The following is a 25,080-nucleotide window of genomic DNA, read 5'->3' as shown; positions in this document are numbered from 1 at the left end:
AGTATTGATGATAAATGAATGAATGGGCAACCCAAGAAACTTCACAAACCATCTAAATTGTTATTACTCAAAGTAATAACTCATGAGCCAGCAGCAGCAGTACCTGGGAGCTATTACAAAATACAGAATCTCAGGCCTTAACGAGATTAGAATCCACATTTAAAGATCCCAGGTGATTCATTTGCATATTAAAGTCTGCAAAGTACAGATCCAGCCTATCAGTTCTCAATAAAGAGACATAATTTAGAATCATCTGGGGTGCATTTTAAGAATATCTGTAACTGGGTCCAATCCCAGACCTGCTGGATAGCAGACCCCGACAGGAGGGCCGGGGCATCTTGCCTTTTTTCGACTTTCAACTTCCCCCCCCCAAGAATTCTGGGGAGTTGCCTCCATTAACAGACAAGGTGACTGAGGCTCAGGGAAGGGAGGCAATACGCCCTCAGAACACACAACACAGAACACGCAACAGAATCAGGACTGGAATCCAGATCAGAACCCGGTATGGTACCAATTCAAATACACGGTGTTCCCTCTGTAAGGAAGCCCATAAAGCCGCAGCAGCCCCTGGCCCACAGTGGGTAGCCATCAAGCCCACTGGAGTCAGCTAGCCCGTTCACGCTCCCTATGAACAGAGGACCAAATGCAGGAGGAGAGAGGGGAAGGAGGAATTTGACCACACACTGAAAATTCTCTGTCCCTGAAGAATCACACCACAACCCATGGAACCGTCAGGGGCTCAGGAAGGCAGGCAGTACACAGTAGCGGGGAACATACTCATTGTACTGAAAGCAATACTGAGGCACGGAGGGAAAGTAGCTCACCCCCTTCAGAACCTCTCCAGACAAAGCCAACACACAGGGAAGAGGAAGCCCTGAGGACTGAGAAGAGAGGGGACCCCTTTTAGAAACCGTCCCTCCTCTTGGTGCTGCCACCTGGCTGAGTCAGAAGAACATGCCCTCAGGCCTGCCCTGTGGAGCAAGAGATGCAGAGATGCTCGCTCCCCTCTGGATGCCCAGTTTCTCACTGGGCAGTCTTCCCTCCAACCCTGTAGCCCCAAAGACCCCTTCTACGCCCCAGCCCTCTTCTCAACTGAAAGCCATGCGCGTGGACAGCAGAAGTTCCCCAGCATCTTCCTGACCCGGTGGTAACTGATGCCTCCGCCAGAAGGTGAGTGCGGCCCTATGGGCCTCTTTGGCCCCACCCTGGGTCTCTCTGCTCAGAAACCGGTTCTCCTGTGGGCTCCACCACCACTCCCTTACCCCGGGGCACCTTCCTTCTCTCCCCGATCCGGTGTGTGCACCTGCGCTTTCTCATTTCCTTATTATTCTGCCCTCCTCAAGTCCACTTCCTGTCCATCCCATGCAGCCCAGTTAAAGGCTCCCTGGGATGCCCTAGCTAGAGGGCTCTTTGCTCTCCTGCCAAGTCCCGGCCTGCGCTGCTCGTGTGGCCCTGGGCAGGCTCTGCTTTGGCTCATCAGGACTGTGTCCCAGGCTCACCCACCTCACCCCCACCCCTAGAGTTACTCAGCAAATACCTACCCAGTGCCAGCCACGTGCCAGGGCCTGTGCAGGGCACTGGAGCCCAACGGTGGCAAGACACGTGTCTCTCCCTGAAGGCGCTGGGGTCTACAGGGGAGAGCACCAGGTAAAGGGCCCATGGCAATCTCCCATCCATCTCCCATCATCTCAGGGGGTTATGGACGCATAAAGGCAGCAGGAAAGACTGGGGTGGCTCTTGGAGGAGGTGGGGAAGAGGATAGGAGAGGGTATCCATGCCAAAGCCAGAGATGACATGGAATATTTGAGGAAGCACAGGTGGATCTGTGGAGCAGAAGCATGGTTATGTTAAAGAATTTGGACTTTATTCTGAAAGCAATGTTTACTCGGTGTTGTAAAGATAGGGAAGGTGGAGCTAGAGATGGTGAAAACAGAAAGCAATGGAAAAAGAAGAGTGGAGACGGAAAGAGCGAGACCATTCAGTGAGCCTCTATTAGACCGCCGGCGCTGTGACAGCGGCTATACACACGCCTCACGTCCAGCCACATTATGAGGTCAGTATCACTGGCCCCATTTTGCAAATAAGGGATCCGGGACTCAGATAACTTGTAAAACTTATGCAGGTTCAAAAACTGAGTAAGAAAAGGAGTCAGAATGCTCTACTGGCTCTAAGCTGCTCTTCCTGCGGCCCCCGACCTCCTTTCCTGCCCCCTTATACTCCCTCTTCCTCTCTCCCTTCCTCTCTGTCTTCAGAAGACCTTACCAAGCTCCCAACCTGGGCAGTGCTGAGCAATTCCAGATGCCTGATCCCTGTTCTTACCCCCAAGTTAGTGGAGATTGAGGGGTGGGTGTCTGACTCACCCGGTGGGCAGAGGGCTGGTACAGAATCCCCAGACCACCTCCCTCCCAGGGACCCCTTGATGTGTGGGAAGAGTCAGAAGCATGTGGTTTCTCTGTGATGTTCTACACTAGGTTGAGCAAACGAGAAAGCTCTGCCAAGCCAGAGGGACCCCAGAGTAGGACACAAATGGAACTGTGGTCAGGAGGCAAGGATCTGGACTCAGGCAGGGTGGATTGAATCCCGCTTCTTAATCGTGTGGCTGAGTCAGTGGTACCTCCCTCGCAGGGATGCTAGTGGGCAGGAGGCAGGACCTGGGGCATAGCCCTGCTCGGCCCATGGCCATGACCATCCTCTTGCGGCTCAATTTTCCCTCACGGCAAGCACTGGAGACCAACCCCCAAATCTCAGGCTTAACTCTAAGCAACAGCTTGGAGAATTGGGGAGCACTTTCAGAGCCAGGGGTGGAGGAGAAAAGCCTACTGCTGATGAAGAACAGGGGTCTGGAGACAGGCAAATCCAGGTTCCTATCCCGGCCCAGCCACCTCCTAGCTCAGCGCCCTGGGGTAGGCTGCTTAACCTCTTCAAGGCTCAATTTTCTCATCTGTGAAATGGACAGAGGTAGCAAGTACCTACACACGGTACTGTTGGGAGTCCACCCAGACAGAAGGGCCTGGCATATGGTAGGTGCTCAATACACATTGAGCTAAGTCACTTAAGTCGCATCCAACTCTTTGAGACCCTATGGACTGTAGTCTACCAGACTCCTCTGTCCTCGGGATTCTCCAGGCAAGAATACTGGAGTGGTTTGCCCTGCCTTCCTCCACGGGATCTTCCCAACCCAGGGATCAAACCCACATCTCTTACTTCTCCTGCACTGGCAAGCGTGTCCTTTACCACTAGCGCTGCCTGAGAAGCCCAGTAGTGCTCAATAAACACTTGCAATTACAGGGAGGTAATCATAGCTCCTTCTTTCATCACCATCATCACCTGTCCCCTCCCCTGCTTCCCACTCCAGGAGAAGGCACTTGACATATTCTGACAGCAGCCCCACAGAGCTATTATCTGTACATTTCAGGGAAGAAGATTGAGGCCTATCCGAAAGGCCCTGGAGGCTGGGGGTAGCCAAGCCTGTGCTCAGCTTCCCTTTGGCTAGGTCAGTCTGGCTCACTGCATGGCCCCAGGTCAAGTGACTCTCCTCTCCAGGCCACCCTCTCCCAGAGGGGATCTGTCCAGCTCTGAATCTCAGCCAGCCTGGGAGGGTCTGTTCTCAGGGCCCAGGGCCAGGCCAGGATCCTGGTGGGTGCATCGAGCGCCGGAAGAGTAGAAAACGCCCCCTTTCCAGAGACCCATCCCTACCCTTGTCTGTCTGTCCCAGTCCCTAAAATACTCCTCCTTCAGTGCCTGCAGTGCTGGGGGCATCCGGGTGGGGGACTGGGGTAGGGGTGGGGGAGAACACGTGAAGGTTTATCTGGCTATGGGACTCAGCTGCAAACCTGCAGTCAAAAGTCACCCTCCAAGGCCCCAGGCACCTCCGCCCACTACCTCCGCCACTGCCTCCCCAAAGCAGACACCCTGTGTCTCTGCTGGAGCTGATTTCAAGGCTGGGTTTGTCTGGGTTGACCGTCTGCTCCAAACTCACCCTCCTTTCCTGGGGATCCTGAGTATACTCCGCATGCTGCTTAACCCTCCCCTTCCCTCTGGGACAGTCCAGCTCCCTCCCCTGCGTGTTCTGTCCCTGCCAACCCACCTCCCCTCTTCCCTCCAGCCGGGCTGAACTATTGGTAGTTCCCCAAACACAGTCTCCTCTCAGGCATCTCTAAACCTGTGCTCACTGCACTTCCTCCCCTTCTCTGTCCACCTGAGAACTCCTACTTATCTTTCAAAACAGCTTAGCCACACATGCATTGCCCTTGATTTCTGGCAAAGATGATGGTGACCGACAGTGAGAAAGGATGATCTTTTGAATAAATTGGATATCCACCCAAAGAAAATGAGTCTTGACCTCAGTCTCCACCCTAAGAATCTATTTTGAGTGGATTTTAAAGCTAAATATGAAACATAAAACATCCAGAAGATAATATTGGAAAATATATCCAAAACCTTGTAACAGGCAAAGAAACAGGATTCAATAAATATTTTCCATAGAGACAAAGATTGACAGGTTGGACCACTAAAATGAAGAACTTCTATTCTTCAGAAGACACCCTGAAAAGAGTGAAAAGGCAAGCCTCTGAGTGGGAGGAGATATTCGTAATGTGCATGTCCAACAATGAACACATATCCAGAATATTTTTTAAGCTCCTTCAAATTAATAAGAAAAAAGACAGAGGATCCAACAGAAAACTGGAGAAAAGATTTGAACAGGAACTTTCCAAAAAGATTATTCAAATGGACAATCTACATATGAAAGGGTGCTAAACCTCATTAGTCACCAAGGAAATGCAAATGAAAGCCACAGTGAGATATCACAATAGCTATTGTCAAGTCTGTTGGTAAGGACTTCTGGAGCAACAGGTGTTCTCCTACGTTTGTTTGAAGAGGGTGTACTGGTGTTACACTTTAGAAAATTATACAATGGAATCTACTAAAGCTAATTATATATAACTTTATGACTCAGCAATTGTAAACCTTAGGTATTTGCCCAACAGAAAAGTATATTATAGTGTACCAAAAGACATGAATGAGAATATCCGTAACAAGACCGTTCATGATGACCGTCAACGGGCAACAACCCAAAAGTCTGCCGATGGTAGAATGGATATAGTCACACAATGAAATACCACCCAGCAATGGGGGTGAACAAAATAAGGCTGCGTCCAGTAACACTGACAGATTTCACCATCAAAATGCTGCTCCAAAGAAGTCAGCATAAAAGGACACACAATCAAGGATTCCACGGATACAAAATTCAAAACAGGCAACACCACTCAACGAGAGAAGTCAGGACAGGAGCACTCTTTGAGGTGGTAGCGACGGAGGTGGGTGGCAGCTAGGGGGTGGGGGAGGTTTCCAGGGTATTAGAATGTTCTGTTTCTTGACCTGGGGAGTTTGTTCACCTTGTGATAATTCATCAGCGACATACTTCCATCCTTGAAACGAAAGACGTCATTTAACGTTGCAACGTAAAGTTTATTTAGAGAGCAAATAAAAGCCCTCATCCCAGGGTCTGATGGCACCTTCCAAGTGATTCCTCCCTGTCCTCCCTCCAAAAGCTGCTGTACCACCTTCCGTTCAGCAACTGCCCGTTCTGTGCCGGGTCCCGTGCCGAGCACCTCACTCCACCCACAGCATCTCATCCAACAACAGCCACCGGTAAAGGAAGGTGCCAGGGGACCCCCATGGCCCCCATGACTCAGTGCCAGCGTGCACGAGCCCTCCCTCCACACACATCATCTCATTACCCCAGCGAGGCTGAGCCCTTGCCTAACGAAACGCAGGCACCGAGAGGCTCTGGGTCTTGCCCCACTGCAAAGTGGGGAGTCCCGAGCCCAGGCACCTGCACACAACATTATACAGCCTCCTTGAGATAAGCCGGAGTAGAGACATAGAGGTGATTCCTATGGCTGGGTTAGAAATCATCTCTCCTCCCTGGAGGGGTGGGCACACTGGGATGAAGACCCGCTCCTTCGATGGACATCCAGATGTGCACCCAGATTCAGTCTCACCTCCTGCAGGAAGCATCGCTGGGGCTCCCGGGCTGGGTAGGAAGCTTCCCCAGGGTTTCCCCTCCCCAGGCCTCCCCACTGAAGCTGTCTTGTTACCATCCATTACATACCCATCCCCAGCACTAGACTGAAGACTGGAAATATAGCTCCAGCCCTTGGCCAGTGCATGGTACATCGTAGGCATCTGACACGTGCGGAGGGAAGGGACGGAGGGTGGGGGCAGAGAATGTAATTACAGAGCCGCTATTTGAATCAACGAGGAACTTCATGAATTGAGGTCTGAGTACCGGAGGTTTCAGAGCTCTGCGTGGACACAGTTAAAACCATTAACCGGAGGAGTGGGATAGACACACCACCTTCCATTCCATGTTCCTCTGTGCGGTGGACTCCAGCCTTTTTTTTCAAGGTTGTGGCCAGCCACCTGGCTCCCAGAGGCTCTGCCTAGCTCTTCCTCTGCCTCTCCCCTGCCCCCTACCCTCTGCCACCCTGCCAGGAGTTATCGGAGTTCTGCTATTAGCCTGAGGCTAATCCCACCGAGAGGCAACCCACTCCCATATTATTGCCTGGAAAATCCCATGGAGGCAGGAGCCTGATGGGCTAGCTACAGTCTATAGGGTCACAAAGAGTCGGACACAACTTAGCAACATCAACCCCACCAAGAGGTAACCAATGATACCACAGAGAGCAGGGGCTACGTGGGGGAGGGTGCGCCTGGTTCCAAATAACTCACCACCACCCCCTCTCACCTTTCTAAGTTGGGAGCCGCTGACAGTTTTTCAGCCCGAGCCCCAGTGCCAGGTGCGGGCAGGCCAGCCCACGGTAGAGGGGGAGGGGAGAAGCCTGGGCCCTCTGGAGCAGAGGGCACACCTGGCAGCTCTCCACACATCTGAGGCCATGACCTAGGCCCCTCGCCAGAGGAACAGTCTCCTGGGACCCCTTTCCCTCTCCTCCATGCCTGGAAGCTCCAATCTCTCAAGCGGCTCGTGGCTCCAGCCCGCCTCTCCCCCAGTCCTGCCCCCACCCAGCTGGTTGTGCAGGCAAAGGTGGTGGCTCCCTGGGGCTGAGCCTGGCTGGCCTGCTGTGAGCGGCTCCAACCTCTCCAGGCTTAGCGGGCTGAGCCATAAGCAGCCTGTTTATCCCTGGGAGGAATGACGGTTTTCCCTGAGCAGTGACATCTTGGAAACGGCCTGGCTCCACAAACAACAACAAACCTCCCTGCCTCAGCCCAGGATCCAGCTTGAAGGAGAAGGCTTCTGATCAGAAGGGCCTGAGGAACAGGTTGGGGGCCGCTTCCCCGAGAAGCCCAACCCTGGCCTTGACTGATGACCCTCAGGACCCAGGAAGAGGAGAGGGTGGGCAGGGAATGGAAGAGTCTCTGGATAGCAGGAAGGGGCCTGGCACTACCTGGTGCGGTCCCTGGTTGCTCCAAAAGGGAAACTGAGCCAGAGAAAAAAGGAGATTGGCCTGAGATGATCCAGCCAGCAGGGACCAGACTGCGCCTCGGTCTCCAGTCTGTTGGCCGGGCCAGGGCTTTCTCTACCATACACACTGCTTTTCCAGAGGAAAAAGCCAGTAATGTGGGGGTCCTGGAAAGGAATGCGTCACTAAGGGGGTCCCCCAAAAGTGAGCACCAAGATGAAAGCCAGGTGCTCTGAGTCATGCAGCTGGTGTCATGGAGAGAAAGCTGGGTGGGGGACCCACAGATCTGGGTTCTTGTCCCCACTGTGCCACTGAGTTGCATGGAACCTCAGGCAAGTCCTTCTTCGTCTGCCTCAGGCCCGCATCTGGCCAGAAAGTAAACACACTCAGTTATTCTGGGGCCTTGGGAGACCAAACGGGAAGTGGCTTTCAGGGTCCCCTAGGTTCCCCAGGATCCTAGCGGAGCGTGAGCACTCCCTCCTTAGCTGTATCTCTTTTGGGGAACCAGGCAGACCACTGGTTGAGAACCACACACCACCCCTCAACCCTCCGATCCACCTCCCTGGTTGGCACTGTCCCGGTGGGGCCCAATCTGAGCTCTAAGCTGCCATAGTCTGTGGGAAAGACCAGAAGTACTGCATTCAAACCAGCTGGGGCTTGTCCCTTCCACCCTCCATGGCCCAGGCCATAGTGTAGACACCACACCACCCAGCCCAGCCCAGCCCAGCCCAGCCTGATCCCTGAGTGGGCTTTCGCTGTGGGCTCAACCAGGCTGAAGCCAAGGTTTTCCCTGCCTCACCGCCTATCAAATCCCATCCCCCAACCCTTGGCCCTATGGGAGCCATCCCGACGTGAAGAAATGAGGGCCCCTCCAGAGGGACTCCCCATCGGAGCCCAAATCGGTAGTGCCCACTGTCTGCCAGGCAGAGCTAGGAGATGAAGAGGAAGAGCTGACTTGGACATCAGAGCCTGTCCTCAGGGAAACCCACCTGAGCCCTTTCCTATCACACCCGGAGCCCCAGGCTGGACCCTTGTGACCAAAGGATGAATCCGGCTCAAACCCCACGTTCATAAGACGTGAAGCAACCACAGTGAGTACCACCACCACTGGACATATTCCAACTGCAGTGTTTGCTCTAGCTAGGGAAGGCTGGGTAGGATTAAGACCTGGAGAGAAGGGAAGAGAAGAGATGGGCTTTCCGGGCAGTGGGGACAGCACGTGCAAAGACAAGAAAGCAAGGGAGTGGGGTGGTTTCACTAACACCAGACACTGATGATCAAAAGCCCCCTCGACCATCTCCGGTTCAAAGCCCCGGTGACATTCCCCACAGTGGGGCCACTCACCTCAGCTGCCTCCATCTTCACCAGCCCCCTACCCCCGGGTACAGCAGATGCCAGGCTGGGCCAGGAGCGGGCCCTGCTGTGGAACTTGGCTCCCCAAAGGGCCCGCCCTGGGCTAAGCCTTGCCACGTGCTAGGGCTGGGGAAGAGGGGAGGTGCCCCTTCGCTGGGTGTGGAGGACTCAAGGGGCCCTGGTGGAAACTTTGACTGTGGCCGCAGTGCCCTGGCTGGGATCCCATGGGCACTGGCAGGCCAGGCACTGCGGCTCCCTCCTTCCAGGAGACAGACCCACTCCAGCCGTGAGGACAGGGGAGTCCGATAGTCCCAGCTGTGAGGCCTGAGGGCGGCGGAACGATGTGGCGAGCTTTTGGTGAGGGATCTAGTGGCTCCAGACTTAGCTAGGCATCTCAAGCCAGGAGTGGCAGACTCCAGACTGAATGTCATCGCTGGGGTCGGGGTGATGACACCCACATACCCGGTCCTTGCTGTTCCAGGAGGCAGACATCCTCCAACCTGGTCCTGGCCAGAGACCTGCTGTGTGAACTGAGGCATAGCCCCTCCACTCTCTGCACCTGGCTCTCCTCGGCCCTGAGCTCCCAGGGCAGGATTCTTCTCGGACACCTCAGGACAAGAGGAGAGATGCAGGCTCTCTCCACGTGGACAACAGAATCGGCCTCTGTCTGCTCACAGCGCCTAACTCTGCGGGGTGAGCCGGACCCTAACAACGACGCCCTTCCTCACAGGTCTCAGCGAGAAGCCAAAGGAGCAGGTGCAAGACCTTCCCCAAGGGGCTCAGGAGGCACAGCATCTCTATCTCTGCCTAGACTTTCAGTGGACATTTCAGCAGACACCTCAGGGATCAGCCACCGCAGCCCTCTACCCAGACCAGCCCCCCGAGAGCACCACTTCCTTCCCCTCATGGAAGGCAAGAACAGCCATCCTTGTGCCTGGTGGGTGGTCAGCACCATGGGCTGAGAGCTCCCTCCCCACTCAGCGTCCGGACTTCTGATCACCAAACATTCCTTTCTCTCGGCAAGAAAAGCCGGCTGACCAGTGTAGAAGTGGTAGCAGCACACAGTGCAAGCACGCCCCAGCCCTGCAGGGTCCCCACCCGCCGAGACAGACAGACAGACACACACACACAGAGCTATCTCAGAGCAGAACATAACATGGTTTGGTTGCAACATGCCTCTCAATGGCTGCCCTGGGGAAGAAACAATAGAAACAGGGGCACAGGGTGGCCTGGACAAGAGCCCCCAGCCCACCGCACACGCACCCTGGCACCCAGGCACCTACCCAGCACACTCCAGCAGGGACCTGGGGACTCCTGGCTGCTGTTCCTGCCAGCCCGCCCGCCCGGCTCTCCGCCTGGCTCCTCCCGCAGGCGGGCAGGCGGCCGGGCGGCCGTGACTGTGGCAGCTCCCGGCGGCCGTGTCAAGCAGCTGCCTTCCCCAGACAGAGCTCCTTTGTGTCAGCAGAGCTATTTATGGACTTACCCAAGTTCCCCAGGGGAGCGATACCTGCTGGGAAAAGCAGAACCAAATGACCAGGTTCCACCTCGCACATCTAGGTAGCCGTTTTCAAAACCCTTGCATCACTCGTCCCTCCTCCTCCTCTTCCTCCTCCTCCTCTCTGCCCTCCTCCTCTTCCTCCCCCTCCTCCTCCAGCGCCCTTCCCAAACACACACCCGGTCCAGCCCGCTGCCGCCACTCTAGAAAGAAGCTGAATTTCTTTCTTCCATCAAACAGAAAACTCTGTAATTTCCCAAGACACTTTCATCTGAGCAGGAGTCCGGGATGTCTTGAGGAAGAGTCCTCCACCACCCCATCCTTCAGCCGGCAAGGGGACCAGCGGCTCCCTGGGTGACAGGCTCACATGCACCAGCCTTGACTCCCCAGCCGCGCCCGTCCCCAGGACTGGGGCTGCCCCACCCCGGACCCCCGGAGTGCTGCTCTGGAGAGAGAGGTGTCCACTTTTCACGGTGGCAATCCCGGGCACTGAGGATCCCAAGCCGACTGCACCCCCACACACATCCTGAAGGCTCCCCCAGCTGGGGCATCCCAACCCACTGGCCGCAGCTCTGGGCTCCCCCAGCAGGGGCAGGACAGAGCCAATCACCGAGGCTTTCCAGGCACACCCCCACCCCTACCCCAACCCGCCTCTCATCCCAGTGGGCGGCTGCAGTTTAACCCAGGGTCCAGCAGCCTAAACGCACTGACTCCAAGAATGCCACAGCCCCCGCTGCGGGGGAGCGGCTGCTTCAGTCACCTCCCGACCGACCGAACCATCAGCGCAGCAAACACACATGTTTTTATTTAGCACTTTTGTGTGCCGTGTCTGGGCAATCAGAGGTGGACAGAGAGCTTGGGGCTTCCTTCCCCCGAGTACGGGGGCTGAAAGGGGCATGTTACAATAGCCCAAGAGTAAGGATCACAAGTGAAGGAGATGTCCCTATCAGAGGGACCACGTGAGTGGGAGGATGGGGGGGCAGCAGGCGAGGGTCCCCTGTTCAGGTTCCAGCTCCAGCCCTGGCTGTCCGGACATCACTGAGCAAGTCCCTACCCATCTCTGAGCCTGGGTCTCCTCATCTGTAAAATGGGACTGACAGCCTTTGACCTGCCCACTTGTGGGGTTATTAGAGGATTCAGTGATTGTGGGGCAGGCACTCTTCTGAGAGTCTGGCCTTCATTAATTCATTTAATCCTGATTGACACCTCGTGAGGCAGGTGCTAGTATTACCCTATTTACAAAGGACCCAAGGTGGGGAATGGCAGTGGAAGCTGCCCACAGCTTGTTGTTTGAAGACCAGTAGGATTTGCAGGAGCTTCCCAGGTGGCGCTAGTGGTAAAGAACCCATCTGCCAATGCAGGAGACATAAGAGACCTTGGTTCAATCCCTGGGTTGGAAAGGTCCCCTGGTGAAGGGAATGGCTACCCACACCAGTATTCTTGCCTGGAGAATTCCACAGACAGAGGAGCCTGACCGGCTGTGGTCTGTGGGGTTCACAAAGAGTCGGACAGGACTGAGTGCCTAAGCACAGCACAGATCCAACTCCAGGATGCCCACTCGGAACCACTGCAGGAAGCTGCCTTGCCAGCACAAAGCTATTTGATGGTGAGGCTACGGCTGCTGCAGACGCTTGTCTGATGTCCTCAAACACACCACGGACTGTGCCTGAGGCTCTGGTCAGGGATGTCTGTTCCATAGCCAGTTCCAACCTGAGCATGCTTACCACCCTCATGGCCAGCTCCCTGGATGTCAGCCCAGAAAACACAGGGCAGGAGCCCCGTCCTCTTTTCCGCCATGGCCACCCTGGGCCAGAGCGCTCTCCCTCTGCCTCTTGCTCCCCCTAAATGAGTCTCAGCGCCCCTGAATGTCTGCCTCTGCCTGCCTCCCTGCCCGTCTCCCACTCTCTAGTCCTGTCTCTCTCACATATACAGCATACTCATGCATGCTGACATAAGAAAACATCCTTTATTAGGGTCAACTCAGAACAGCCCTCATCTGAGCTGGGCACTTACACTCCCCCATCAACACTTCGTCTTGTCCCTGGGGGCTGAGCCAAGGCAGTCCTTGCACAGCCCAGGAAACTTCCAGATTGGAAAACTATCATTTGCCAGGTTCCTGGGAAGCAGGGCCCACTCCTGTCCAGGAAAACCAAGGAGGTGAGTCTTAGGAGATGGCCAGTTCTAATGGGCGACGGACAGTTCCCAGGAGGGAATATCTGGCGCTTGGGGTAGGATTTCTCAGCGTGGAGAGCCTGAATATAGGGTCTTCCTTGAGATGAGAGGAGTCCCTGAGTTCAGCTGAGTCTTCACTTCTCAATCAACATAAAGTTCCAAGCGCCAGCTACAGGCCGGGCTCTGGGCTGGGCCATGGGGATAGGGTGGAGAGCTGGCAGACCAGGACCCTATCCTCACCAGGCCAAACGACATAGGGCGCACAGTCAGACTAGGGAGCACATCATTGGATACTGTGTCAGAGCAGCCCTGCCAACCCAGGGCGCTGAGTTGGGAACAGATCCAGGATGTATCCATCAGTGCTCCGGACCACTAGGATGACGACGAAAGGGCACAGCAGGAAAGTGCCCTGAGGCCCAGGAGGGGGCCAGGCCAGCCTGGGAGAGCACCTAGTGCCTGGGGAGCCCAGGGGGCCACTGCCCTCTGCCTCCCCACAGGTCCAGACGCAGAGCCACAGAGCACGCGGCCCCTCCCCGTGTGCAGCCTGGGTAGGATGAGACAGTCACTGTCAGTCAGGCCACCTAAACCAGAAGGGCACCTGGAGATCTTTCATTCCTATTCCCTTTCTATAGCCAGTGAATACGAGGCTCAGAGAGGGTAAGTGACTTTCCCAAGGAAACAGAGCGAGTGAGTGACAGGGCCAGGACCAGAGCTTGCCAACCCCCAGTCCACTGCTTCTTCTGTCGCATCCCAGTGCCTCTCAGTTCAGTTCAGTGGCTCAGTCGTGTCCGACTCTTTGTGACCCCATGACCCACAGCATGCCAGGCCTCCCTGTCCATCACAAACTCCTGGAGTCTACCCAAACCCATGTCCATTGAGTCGGTGATGCCATCTAACCATGTCATCCTCTGTCATCCCCTTCTCCTGCCTTCAATCTTTCCCAGCATCAGGGTCTTTTCAAATAAGTCAGCTCTTCACATCAGGTGGCCAAAGTATTGGAGTTTCAGCTTCAATATCAGTCCTTCCAATGAACACCCAGGACTGATCTCCTTTAGGATGGACTGCTTGGATTTCCTTGCAGTCCAAGGGACTCTCAAGAGTCTTCTCCAACATCACAGTTCAAAAGCATCAATTCTTCGGCACTCAGCTTTCTTTATGGTCCAACTCTCACATCCAAACATGACCACTGGAACCCTCAGACCTACATAAATGATGGTGCTGTTCAGGACAGGAGGATCTTGGGAACAGCGAGATCCAGGTGGCCCACAGGGTCAGCACCTGGGCCCTCAGAACCTGGGCCCCACTCACTGATCTCCATATGTTATTTAACAAACACCTATTTGACGCTTAGGCTGTGTCAGCACTGCGCAAAGCACGTCCCAATTACTGACTCATGAAACCTTCACAACCCTATTAGCTATGATGTCTAGTGTCCCCAGTTAGCTGCTGTTGTTTAGGCGCTCGGTCATGTTCAACTCTGTTGCGACCTCATGGACTGTAGCCCGCCAGGCTCCTCTGTCCGTGGGGATTCTCCAGGCAAGAATACTAGGCTGGGTTGCCATGCCCTCCTCCAGGGATCTTCCCAGGAATGGAACCCGTGTCTCCTGAATTGGTGGGCAGATTCTTTACCACTAAGCTACCCAGGAAGCCCATCCCCATTTTACAGAGAGGTAAACGGAGGCAAAGAGATGATTAAACCTGTTTAAGGTCACCAGTAAGTACAGAGCCACGGATCGAACCCAATCCACTGTGCCCTGCACAAGGCAGCCCACAGAACAGAGCCCTCTGGCTATGTACCGAGAAGAGTGCTGGCTACACAGCCCAACCATATAGGCAAACATCTCACTGTTCAGACAAGCTGGCAGCAGCTTCCAGGGCTAGGACCAGGGAGGGTTAGCAGGGAGCTAGTGAATGTGCACCTCCCATTTTAAGAGGGGCGGCACCCATGGGTTCCAGGGAGGCCCCTCGGGAGGTGCAGCAGCAGCAGCAGGATTCGGCCCAGACGCCCTGGCCAAGCCGCGGCCCTGCAGTTGGACCACAGCACGGCTCCCTCCCTGTCTTCCCTCACTGCCTCCGCTGTGTTAAGCCTGGGACATCTGGAACTGTGTTTGCAAGACCCTGTCCTGAGCCTCGGGCAGATGGAAACCCGCCCACCTTCCTTCCCCCCACAGCCTCCACCTGGGGGAAACGGGGCCTTGGCAATACCTTCCTCAAAAAAAACCCCCAAAAACAAGAGGGTACCTGCCGAAGGCTATTTAATGAGCTTTCCCGTCCTGGCTTCTGATGCAAAGTCCACTGGGATTTTATTCCAGGGTGGGGAGGACAGTGATGTCACTTGGCAGAAACAGGGCACCAAGCCAAGGGAGGCGGGGCCCCAGGAATCCAGAGCGGGCGACAGACTAAGACCACCCCAGTCCCCACCAGCAGAGGCTCAGGCTTTTAATTCCCTGGACAATGAAGGGACCAGTCCTGTGTTATGGGTGACAGGGGGTACTGGAAGCCGGGGCCCCACACAGAGGCCCCACTTTCTACAGAACCCTGCCCTCCTCCAACCTGTGACAGAAGAGACTGATGGCCCTGGGCTGCCCTGGGAAACTGTGGAATATCTGTATATGCCTCTCCAGTCCAAGCTCTGAATTTGCTAACCTACTGGGGGAGTTCTGGGCCTTTAACTCATTGGGTCTCAGAGCCTTGGTTTGGGGGTCTACAAGTCTCCATGCACAAAGGCCACCCCCACAGAAGAGTGGGCCAAGAGACACTGATTATTTCAATAACTATTGAACCCTTGTCACGTGCTTGGAACTACGGGCACAGACAGAGAAGTAGCCTGCGCCTGGGCTCTGACTCGGAGGGCGGGTGGTGACCTTGGTGCTGACACTTCAAACAAGAACTGTTCTGCCATGTGTTGGCCTCTCTGGCCCTAACACCAGGGCAGAGGACACACACTTCTACCGCTTGCTAAGGGCATGCTCCTGGCTCTTTCTGGGGGCACTTGCCTTGCTCTTGGGGGCACATGCTGCAAATAGGGGGCTGGGGCAGGACAAAGCAAGCATCCATCCTCAGGTTCAAATCCACAGGGAGTTCTGGACTGTAGTCTGCAGAACCCAGGGCAGGTCCCTTCCCTGTTATGGGTCTCAGTCTTCCATCCCTAAAAAGAGGCTGGAGATGGGTGTCCAGTAGCCCCCTGGGTCTACTCCTCCCCTTTAAAGTCAGTCCCAGGCCCCACAAGCTCCTCCCTAAAGGATTAGGTTCCAGCAGTGGTATTTATAAAGAGTACAGACTTTGCAGCCCCCCAAAATTTGAGTGTGAGTCATCTTGGGCAAGTCACTTTAATGTCTCTGAGCCTCGGTTTCCTAATCTGTAAAATGGGGCTATGACTGCCTGCCTCAGTGGGCCCTGCGGGAGAACGAGTGAGGTAGTGCTCTGGAATGCCTGGCGCTCAGTAAATAAGAGCTATGGCTATTGTTGTATTGTCATTGCTGCTATCGCCTGGAGAGTCCCATGGATGGAGGAGCCTGGTGGGCTACAGTCCACGGGGTTGTGAAGAGTCGGACACGACTTCACTTTCACTTTCACTTTCATCATCCGTCAAAGGACAGAATTGATGGAGTGGGTTGGTGAAGAGAGTAATGTAAAATGCAAAAATAGCTGTTGAGGGTCAAACAGATGAAGGCCTAACACGGTGCCTGGTTCGACTAACAGCTGATAATCACTAACATTTATTGAGCAACAAGCTATAATTATTCCCATCCTACAGATGGGAAAACTAAAGGCAGAAAGGTTACATGGCTAAAGCAATGGCAAAAATGGCAGCATGGCGCCAAGGTGTACACTCTTAAGCTGTGTGTCCTGCCCTGACTCGTGTTCCCCAAATGTCTCTGCTCTTGCTGTCGGCCTCTTCCTCAGGAACTTCAGGCAGCAAGGTCAATCTCCAGTTTGCTCATGGGAACTGCATCTCCCAACCACAGTGAGGGGGAAGCCCACATGCAGCAAAAGCCAGGAGTCCAAAGTCCCCCAGCAGAGCTGGTCCTTAGAACTGCGGCTGGCCAGCTTCTGCCTCCAGCCCAGGGCACGCATGACAGTCACCTCAGCGGCATCAGCCTGACCTTGGGTGGCTATAGCAGCACAAGATGGCCAAAAGCCACCACTATCTTCTTTCCTGGCTTCAGTCCAACCAGCCACTCGTCCGCCTGGGATTTCAGGCTTTGGGGAGGAATCCTCGACCCACTGGGATTGTGCCAGCTCCAGGGTCAGCTCATCTTGACCACTGGAGTTCCTGGGAAGTGTTTGGCACAGACTTGGAGGCCAACTCTGTGACCTTGGCTGCTGCTGCTGTTAAGTCACTTCAGTCATGTCCGACTCTGTGCAACCCCATAGACGGCAGCCCACCAGGCTCCTCCATCCCTGGGATTCTCCAAGCAAGAATACTGTAGTGGGTTGCCATTTCCTTCTCCAATGCATGAAAGTGAAAAGTGAAAGAGAAGTCTCTCAGTCGTGTTCGACTCTTAGCATGGACTGCCCATGGACTGCAGCCTACCAGGCTCCTCGGTGCATGGGATTTTCCAGGCAAGAGTACTGGAGTGGGGTGCCATTGCCTCCTTCGGACTTTGGCTGCTAAACATCGTTAATCCCCAGACTCCCCCAAGTTAAGCGCTTGCTTGGACTGTTAGGCCTAAAGCCAAATTACCAAAACAGAGGATCAGCAGTTGAAAGACTGGCCTGAAATGCTGGCTTTGCTGCTGTTTAATGCAAGACCTGGGACAAGACCAGTCCCCTCTTTGGGCCTCAATTTCCCCGTCTCTAAAATGGGTACAGGGGTTGAATGAGATCAGATCTACCCAGCATGCAGTCTGCAGAATGCACTGGTCCATGAGCTGCTTGTTACTGGTTTATAATAAGATAAGCAACAAAGTCAACAGTGTTTGGAAACTTCTGTAGCAACTTGACATGGCTGTGACATCCAAGTACAAGACCGTGGACTGGTTGGACTGAAGAGGTACAGGGCTGGGTTCGGCGCTGTCAAACTGGCATGAGAGATCCTACTCAGTGCACATTTTAACTAAGTACAAGGCTCTTCACCACAGGTGATTTAAGAAGCCTGGTGCAAACGATGCTGTTTCTATGAGAACTCACTAACCAGGCCTCTATAACAGCACTCACACCTGCAGGGGACTCACCATCCCGTCACCTGAGCAGTTTCCTCTCTGGGGCTCCCAGCTCAGAGAATGGAACCACCAATTGCCTATTTGCCTAAACCAGACGCATGGGCGTCATCCCTCTCCCAAACTCTCTCTCCACCCAGCGAATCCCCAGTCTCACAGATCCCGCCTCCTCCGCACCATGCAGAGCTCTCGTCTCTCTTCATCCCTGCTGCCTGCCAGCACCTCTTCCCAAGGTGAGGGCGACAGACTCCTCACTGCTCCCAGCCTCTCACCTCGCCGTCGTCCACACCATTCTCTGCAACGAGGCTGCAAGCTTTCCATGACACAGGTCGAACACACAGCTCCCAGTGCCCTGGGATAAAGCTCAGACCCCTTACACAGCCTCTCAGGCTCCTCCAGCCTCGTCCTCATCTCCAGCTCCGTTCCCCTCCCTCATGCTTTCAGCACACTGGTCTGCCTTGAGGTCCTCCCCCAGAATGATCTTGCCTCCACCTCTCTGCTGCCCCTTGCCTCATGTTCCTGACCACCCGCACTGGGCCTTTACTATAAATGTCATCTTTTCCTTACGTACTTTTCACACTTGGTTGGTGTCTGTCTTTCCTCCAGTTGTCCTCCACCACATCAGACTATGAACTAGCTCTATGGACATGAGAACTTTGTTGGCTGATGAACCATAAAGTAAAGGACATCTGGGACTCTGCCTGACCAGCTTCCAATTGCCCTTCTTTACCATCTGAGAAACTGCCCGTCCTTCCCTCACTCTCAAAACAGGTGACTCACATTAAACTGACCCACCTCCCACTCCAGGGATGGCCATGTGACTCAGCCCTTGGTCTAGCACTTTGTCCCATCCTATAGTCTTCAGCGACTGGGACAGGCACATGATCCGGCTCGAACCACTAAGACTCAGACCCAGGAATACTGTTGAAAGGATCGAGGGCATCACACTACAAGGCCATCACCCTGGTACTTCTGGCAACTATCTGCCCTCACTAAGGGAGTGAGCCAACACATAAACAGGTCGAGCCCAGAGACAGAGTGAAGAATGCCAGTTCTGGTGATGCTGCTCAAGGTCCTGAATCCCTCTATGCCTGAAGGCTACCCTCCTAAATCCAGTAAATTCCATTTCCGGCTGAAGCTAATTTGAGTTGGGTTCTTGTCACTGGCAACTGGAAGATTCTTGACTGACGTGTGCGGAGTCACCAGTATTTAGCACAGTGTCTGACATACAAGAGCTACTCTGAAATTATTTTTCATTCATGCAGTCATTCAACAAACATTCAGCAGTGAAACAGTGACCAGGCTTGCCCTATAGGAAGGGTCACCTTGGCTGCTGTTTGGAGAGGTGACTACAGGGAGAGGAGTAGGAACTGGAAGCTCCCCTACTACCATGCAGTAGTCCCAGGGACAGAGATGAGACCTAAACGGCGGGGCTGAACAGAGGGAAGGGTGCGGACAGGAAGAGTCTCAGTTCTGAATTCACTGGAGAACCTCTGGTGATCTTGGCTACTCTCTGGTGCTCAGTTACCCGGTCTCTTTCAACTCCATCATTTGAGCATCCCTATGCTATCTCCCACTGCTTATAGAGTCCCTCTCTGCCAACACTCAAATTTTCACTGAAGGCTGTTGAGGTCAGCGTCAGGGGCAAGTCCAGAGGCTGGTTTTGACAGGCAGAGAGTATAGTGTAGTAGCTAAGAGCACAGATTCTGAAGCCAGATGCCTAGATTTGGATCATGGTCTACACCTCCTAGCTGTGAGACCGTGTATACAGTCTATTTAACCTCTCTGTTCCTTTGTTTCTTCATCTGTAAAATGGAAATAATAACAACAGTGTTAAGCAGATTAATATTACAGCAGAAGGAAAGGACATCTGATAACTATTAGGTGGTATTATTATTATTTGCAATAGGAAATCCAGAAAGAGAAAGTTTTAAAACATAGAAAATACAGACTTCCCTGGTGGTCCAGTGGCTGCCAATGCAGGGGCCTGGGTTCAATCCCTGGTCGGGGAACTAGATTCCATACTGCAACTAAGAGTTCTCACGCGACAGCTAAAAGATGCTGCGTGTCACAACTGAGACCAGACGCAGACAAATAAATATTAAAAAATAAAATAAGTAAATATATTTTTTAAAAACATAGAAAATAAATTATTCCAAAAACTAGTAGAAAATTTCCCTGAACTAAGAAAAGACTTGGGCCTTTCGGCTGAAAGGACTTACCTAGTGAGTACCAGGAAAAATTACCCAAAAGAGGACAAACAGCTAGAAATAATCTGATGAAGCTTCTAAATTCCTAAGAGTAGAGAGAGAAATCCTGCTTGCTTCCATAAGGAGACTTCAGAGATTCAGGTGAGAACTGCACTTCTTACAACACCAAATTCGGGGACAATAGAGCCCTTCTCTCAGGTTCTAGGGAAAGACTGCTAACACGGAATTCACTACTCAGGAAAAGATGACTCAAACACAAGGGCAAATATTTCCAGACTTAATAAAGACTAAGAACGTATGCCACCCACAGATCTTTTCTGACGAATTTATCCAAGAAAGCTCTCCAAACCAAAATGAATCAAAATCCAGAAGTCAAGAATAAGATGCTCTCGGATACAAGAGACCAGCAAGCAATGAAGCCAGAAGCATTTAGACATTTAACTACATATAATGTAACTGCGAAGTTATATGCAATCTTAAGTAAAAGATTTTTACTAATGTTTAAGAATAGTAACAATCAGAAAATACAATTTCAGATGATTTCAGCAATACTTAGGAGTCATGGAGAAGAAAAGCAAAGAGAAGTATGGTCAGCTGACGTGGGTTGTAGGACATGAGGACACGCTCTTGTAGGTCTGATGTCATTCTCGATAGTGAAACATGTTTGTGAAAAAGATTTGGGTAAAATTACCAAAGAAGCCTGGCATGCTACAGCCCATGGGGTCACAAAGAGTCGGTCATGACTGAGTGACTAATACAACAACATATAACTTCCAAGGAAATTTTACAGAAGAATGAGAGGTTGCAAAGTGAAAGCGTTAGTCACTCAGGCATGTCCAACTCTTTGCAGCCCGGTGGACTGTAGCCTTCCAGGCTCTTCTGTCCATGGAAGTCTCCAGGCAAAAATACTGGAGTGGGTAGCCATTCCCTTCCCCAGGGGATCTTCCTGACCCAGGAATTGAACCTGGGTTTCCTGCATTACAGGCAGATTCTTTACCACCTGAGTCACCAGGAAAGCCCAATGAGATGTTAGCCTTGGGATATTTAATACTACTGTTGTAGGAATAGATGGATTAATGAGGGAAACAAGAATTTAGAAATCAAGCCACTAATGTGTGGACATTTGGTCTATAAGTAAGTAAAGGAAGAATACCTTAAAAAATAGGTTTGAAAAAACTGGTCAACTCTTGGGGAAAAAAATTAATAAGAGTTCCATCTGACACCATGTACTAGATTAAGTGCAGAAGAATTAAAATATGAAGGTGAAACATAAAAGGTTAAAAGTACTTGAAGAAGATATAGGAGAATATTCGTTATAATTTTGGAGAGGAAAGTCCTCAGCAAGTACAGCCCCCTACGACCAAAAAACAGAGTTGACTACAAAAATACTTGATTATTTAAAAATGTTAACTTCTGAATGACAAAAAAAAGAGTATAAATAAAGTTAAAAGACAAATGATAAACTGGAAAAAATATTTGTAACCTACATAATAAGCACATGGTTAATATTCTAATATCATAAATAAAACAACTGCCCCAGTAGAAAACTGGGCAAATTATATTAACTGATGAGCCAAAGAAGAAGAAATATGAAAGACAAATAAAAATAAAGAGAAGCCCAACCTCACTAATAATCAAACAATTGCAAATTAAAATGACACTGGTGGTAAAGAATTCACCTGCCAATGTAGGAGACATAAGAGATGTGGGTTCGATCGGTGGGTTGGGGAAGATCCGTTGGAGGAGGGCATGGTAACCCACTCCAGTATTCTTGCCTGGAGAATCCCCATGGACAGAGGAGCCTGGTGGACTACAGTCCAAGGGGTTGCAAAGAGTCAGACACGACTGAAGCAACTTAGCATACAAAATAAAATATAAATTTTCCCTTCTCATACCAACAAAGAATTAAAAAGCAGTGACATCCAGTATTACGTAGGAAAATGGTCACTGTCGTTCACTATTAGGCAAACTGTACTAACCTCCCTGTTTCTTTGTTTTCTCATCTATGAAAGTGAAAGTGTTAGTCGCTCAGTGGGAATAACAATAATGGTGGAGAGATCACACATTTAAACAGAAGAAAAGCATTTGTGGAGCACTCTGGGGGTGTGTCGTGCTCTGCCCTACAGAGAAGTGCAGTAAGATGTAACGTACAGGCCATTCTCAGAATATTTACTGCAGCAACGCTCATAATGTCAAAACATCGGAAACAACCTGAGCACACATCAATATGGGAGCAATTAAATAAATTATGGTCTATTGGCTACAAAAAAGAACGGAGAACCTAAGGCTGATGTGAAAGATTTACATTCCCAGGTGGCGCCTGCTAATGCAGGAGACATAATGAGACTTGGGTTCGATTCCTGGGTGGAGAAGATCCCCTGGAGGAGGACGTGGCAACCCGCTCCAGTATTCTGGCCTGGAGAATCCCATGGACAGAGGAGCCTGGTGGGCTACAGTCCACGGGGTCGCAAAAGAGTCGGACACCATTGAAGCCATTTAGCATGTACACACATCAATCTTTAAAAAATGAGTTACAGAAACTTTTGTATGATACCATATAGTAAAAATAAAATAGCATATGTCTACATATGTGTATGAAAAATATTTGGAGGAACACAGCAAACTTGTAGCAGTAGCTATCAATTGGGAGATTTTCTTTATTTCACTCAGCTCAGTAATGTTTAGGATTTATCTGTATTAAGTATTATACAAGTATATCATCAAGGAACATATATAAATATTCTCATTTGTAATATATAAATAAATAAATAAATTCAATTTCTTCAAATAAGTTTAACGACCAATGTACAAAACCAACATGGACATTTTTTTCCCCAAAACTTTTCCTTTGAAACTTTAAAAGAAGATTTGCATAAACAAAGAGTGGTAATCTGATTCTTGGATGGGAAAATAGTATTTTACATACTTCAATACCCAACTTTTTGATAGTTTTTTTTTTCTGATGTGACTTTTTAAAAATGTTTTATTAAAATAGAATTGATTTAAATGCTGTGCCAGTTTCAGGTATACAGCAAAGTGATTCAGTTTTACATGTGTGAGTGTGTGTATGTATATACATATGCTTTTTAGCCTCTTTCCATTTTAGGTTATTATAAGATATTAAGTAAGGCGTTATATAGTAGGTTCTTGCTGGCTATCTATTGTATATATTTTAGTATTTTAAAATATATTTTAATATATGTATATGTGTATTTAATATGTGTATATTTTAATCTTAAATTTGACGTGTATTTTAAAATATAATTACAACGAAAATCTCAAGGAGATTTTGGGGGAGACACAGGGAGGAGGTGGGGACTGAACAAACTTACACCGAATTTCATTTGAGGATAAATATGTGACAACAGGAGTTTTTAAAGAAGAGCAATGAGAGGATACTTATCCTAACACAATGTACAAGCTTTGGAGCACACCGCTGCTTGGAAAAAATGAAGACCGTTCTTGCTCATACTACCAGTTCAGTTCACTTCAGTCACTCAGTCGTGTCCGACTCTTTGCGACCCCATGAATTGTAGCACGCCAGGCCTCCCTTTCCATCACCAACTCCCGGAGTTCACCCAGAGTCACGTCCATCGAGTAGGTGATGCCATGCAGCCATCTCATCCTCTGTCGCTCACACTATATACCAAAGTAAATTCCAAGTAGACTAAGTGCTAAAAGTTGAAAAGTAAACCATAAATTTCAAATGTGGGGGGAAGTGAATGTTGTATAATCCTGAGCCTGAGATGGATACCACAAAACTAGAGGCAAAAAAAAATTTTTTTTAATTTATGTGTATGATACTAGTCACAGAAAAACACAATTCAAAACCACTATGAGATACAATTTCACACCCACTAGGATGGCTATGATTTAAAAAACAGGAAAATAAGAAATGTTAGAGAAGATGTGGAGAAATCCTTCTATGCTGATGGTAGGAAGGCAAAATCATGACGCAACTTCAGAAAAGTCTAGCAGTTCCTCAGAGTTAAACACAGAGTCACCATCTGATCCAGGGACTCCACTCCAAGGTACATACAGGAAATAAATGAAAATACCCGTCCACACAAAAACTTCTACACAACCACTTATGGCAGCATTGTTCATAATAGCCCAAAGGTGGAAGCAACCCAAATCTTCATCAACAGATGACTGAATAAATGAAACATGGTATAGCCATGTAACAGAATGTTATTCCATCATCAAGAGGAGTAAAGTCCTGATACACACTGCAACATGGATAAACCTTGAAAACCTCATGCTACATGAAGAAAGCCAGTCACGAGAGACCTAATACTACATGATTCCATTCATAGGACATGTCCAGAATGAATCTGCTGCTGCTGCTGCTAAGTCGCTTTCGTCGTGTCTGACTCTGTGCGACCCCGGAGACAGAAAGCAGATGGGCGGTTGCATGGGGATGGGGGAGATGGGGGAATGGGTGGGTGACAACCAAAGGGTGTGGTTTCTTTTGGAAATAATGAAAATGTCCTAAAGTTGACTATGGTGATGGTTGCTCCAGTCTGTGACTATCCAAAAGACCATAGAGTTGTACACTTCAAATCCATGAACTGTATGATATGTGAATAATACCTCAATAAAGCTGGTACAAAGCAGTTCACAGACATGACTACCTATAAAGCAGAAACATCTATAGTTTTAAAATAATAAAAAATAAAAGGATAACATACAAATATCCTCCTTATATAAAGGGCTCTTGTGAGTTAACAAACTATAAACAGCCCAACAGAAAAACGGGCAAAAGATCTGAACAAGCCACTCACAAAAGAGGCAGTGAAAATAACTAAAAATGCATATAAATATTCAACATCTCTAGTAATCCAAGAAAGGAACCTGCTAAGAAATGTAACAAGACACATTGTTGGTGACTGTGTGGGGAGAACGGTCTCCTACCCAGACTATCTCAATTTGCTTGGGTTTCCCAGGAAGCTAGAATACCCATGTTAAAAAATAACAGTCTAGGGTTAAGCAGGATTAATTGCTCGATCTGAAGTGGGATTATAAATCAGTACATTCATTCTGGAGAGTCATTTGGCAATAGGTATCAAGAACCGTCTTTACGGACATATATCCTGTCTCCTGGAAATTCTACTACCAGGAGTTTATTCTTACAAAACGCTCATTCATCAACAAGTATTTGTAGGGGGTCAGAGATGTACACTGAATACTGAGGCTAAATCTACAGATTTTTATCTCAGGTTTTTATAAAAATGAAATATTCAGTTCAGTCCAGTCGCTCAGTC

The 25,080-nt window shown here is 50.6% G+C and overlaps 1 protein-coding gene across 7 annotated transcripts in view; it reads right to left on the bottom strand.

Annotated features, from left to right (window-relative positions):
* The window catches only part of RGS3 (regulator of G protein signaling 3), a 137,360-nt gene that overhangs the window by 23,425 nt on the left and 88,855 nt on the right, over window positions 1-25,080 (bottom strand). Inside the window, exons 1-2 of one of the 7 annotated variants that reach the window (XM_027550577.1) lie at window positions 10,452-10,766; window positions 10,261-10,284 (exon numbers count right to left, since the gene is read on the bottom strand). The exons of 3 other annotated variants lie outside the window; for them this stretch is intronic. The gene's annotated coding sequence lies outside the window, so the exon portion shown is untranslated. Of the gene's footprint in view, window positions 1-10,060; window positions 10,201-10,260; window positions 10,367-10,451; window positions 10,767-25,080 lie in introns of those variants that run through there. 3 more of the 7 variants (XM_027550578.1, XM_027550575.1, XM_027550576.1) reach the window with 3 other exon arrangements.

This window comes from Bos indicus x Bos taurus, chromosome 8 (genome assembly GCF_003369695.1).
Source record: "Bos indicus x Bos taurus breed Angus x Brahman F1 hybrid chromosome 8, Bos_hybrid_MaternalHap_v2.0, whole genome shotgun sequence".
NCBI classification, from domain to species: domain Eukaryota; kingdom Metazoa; phylum Chordata; class Mammalia; order Artiodactyla; family Bovidae; genus Bos; species Bos indicus x Bos taurus.
This window is presented reverse-complemented; position numbering and strand designations above follow the sequence as displayed.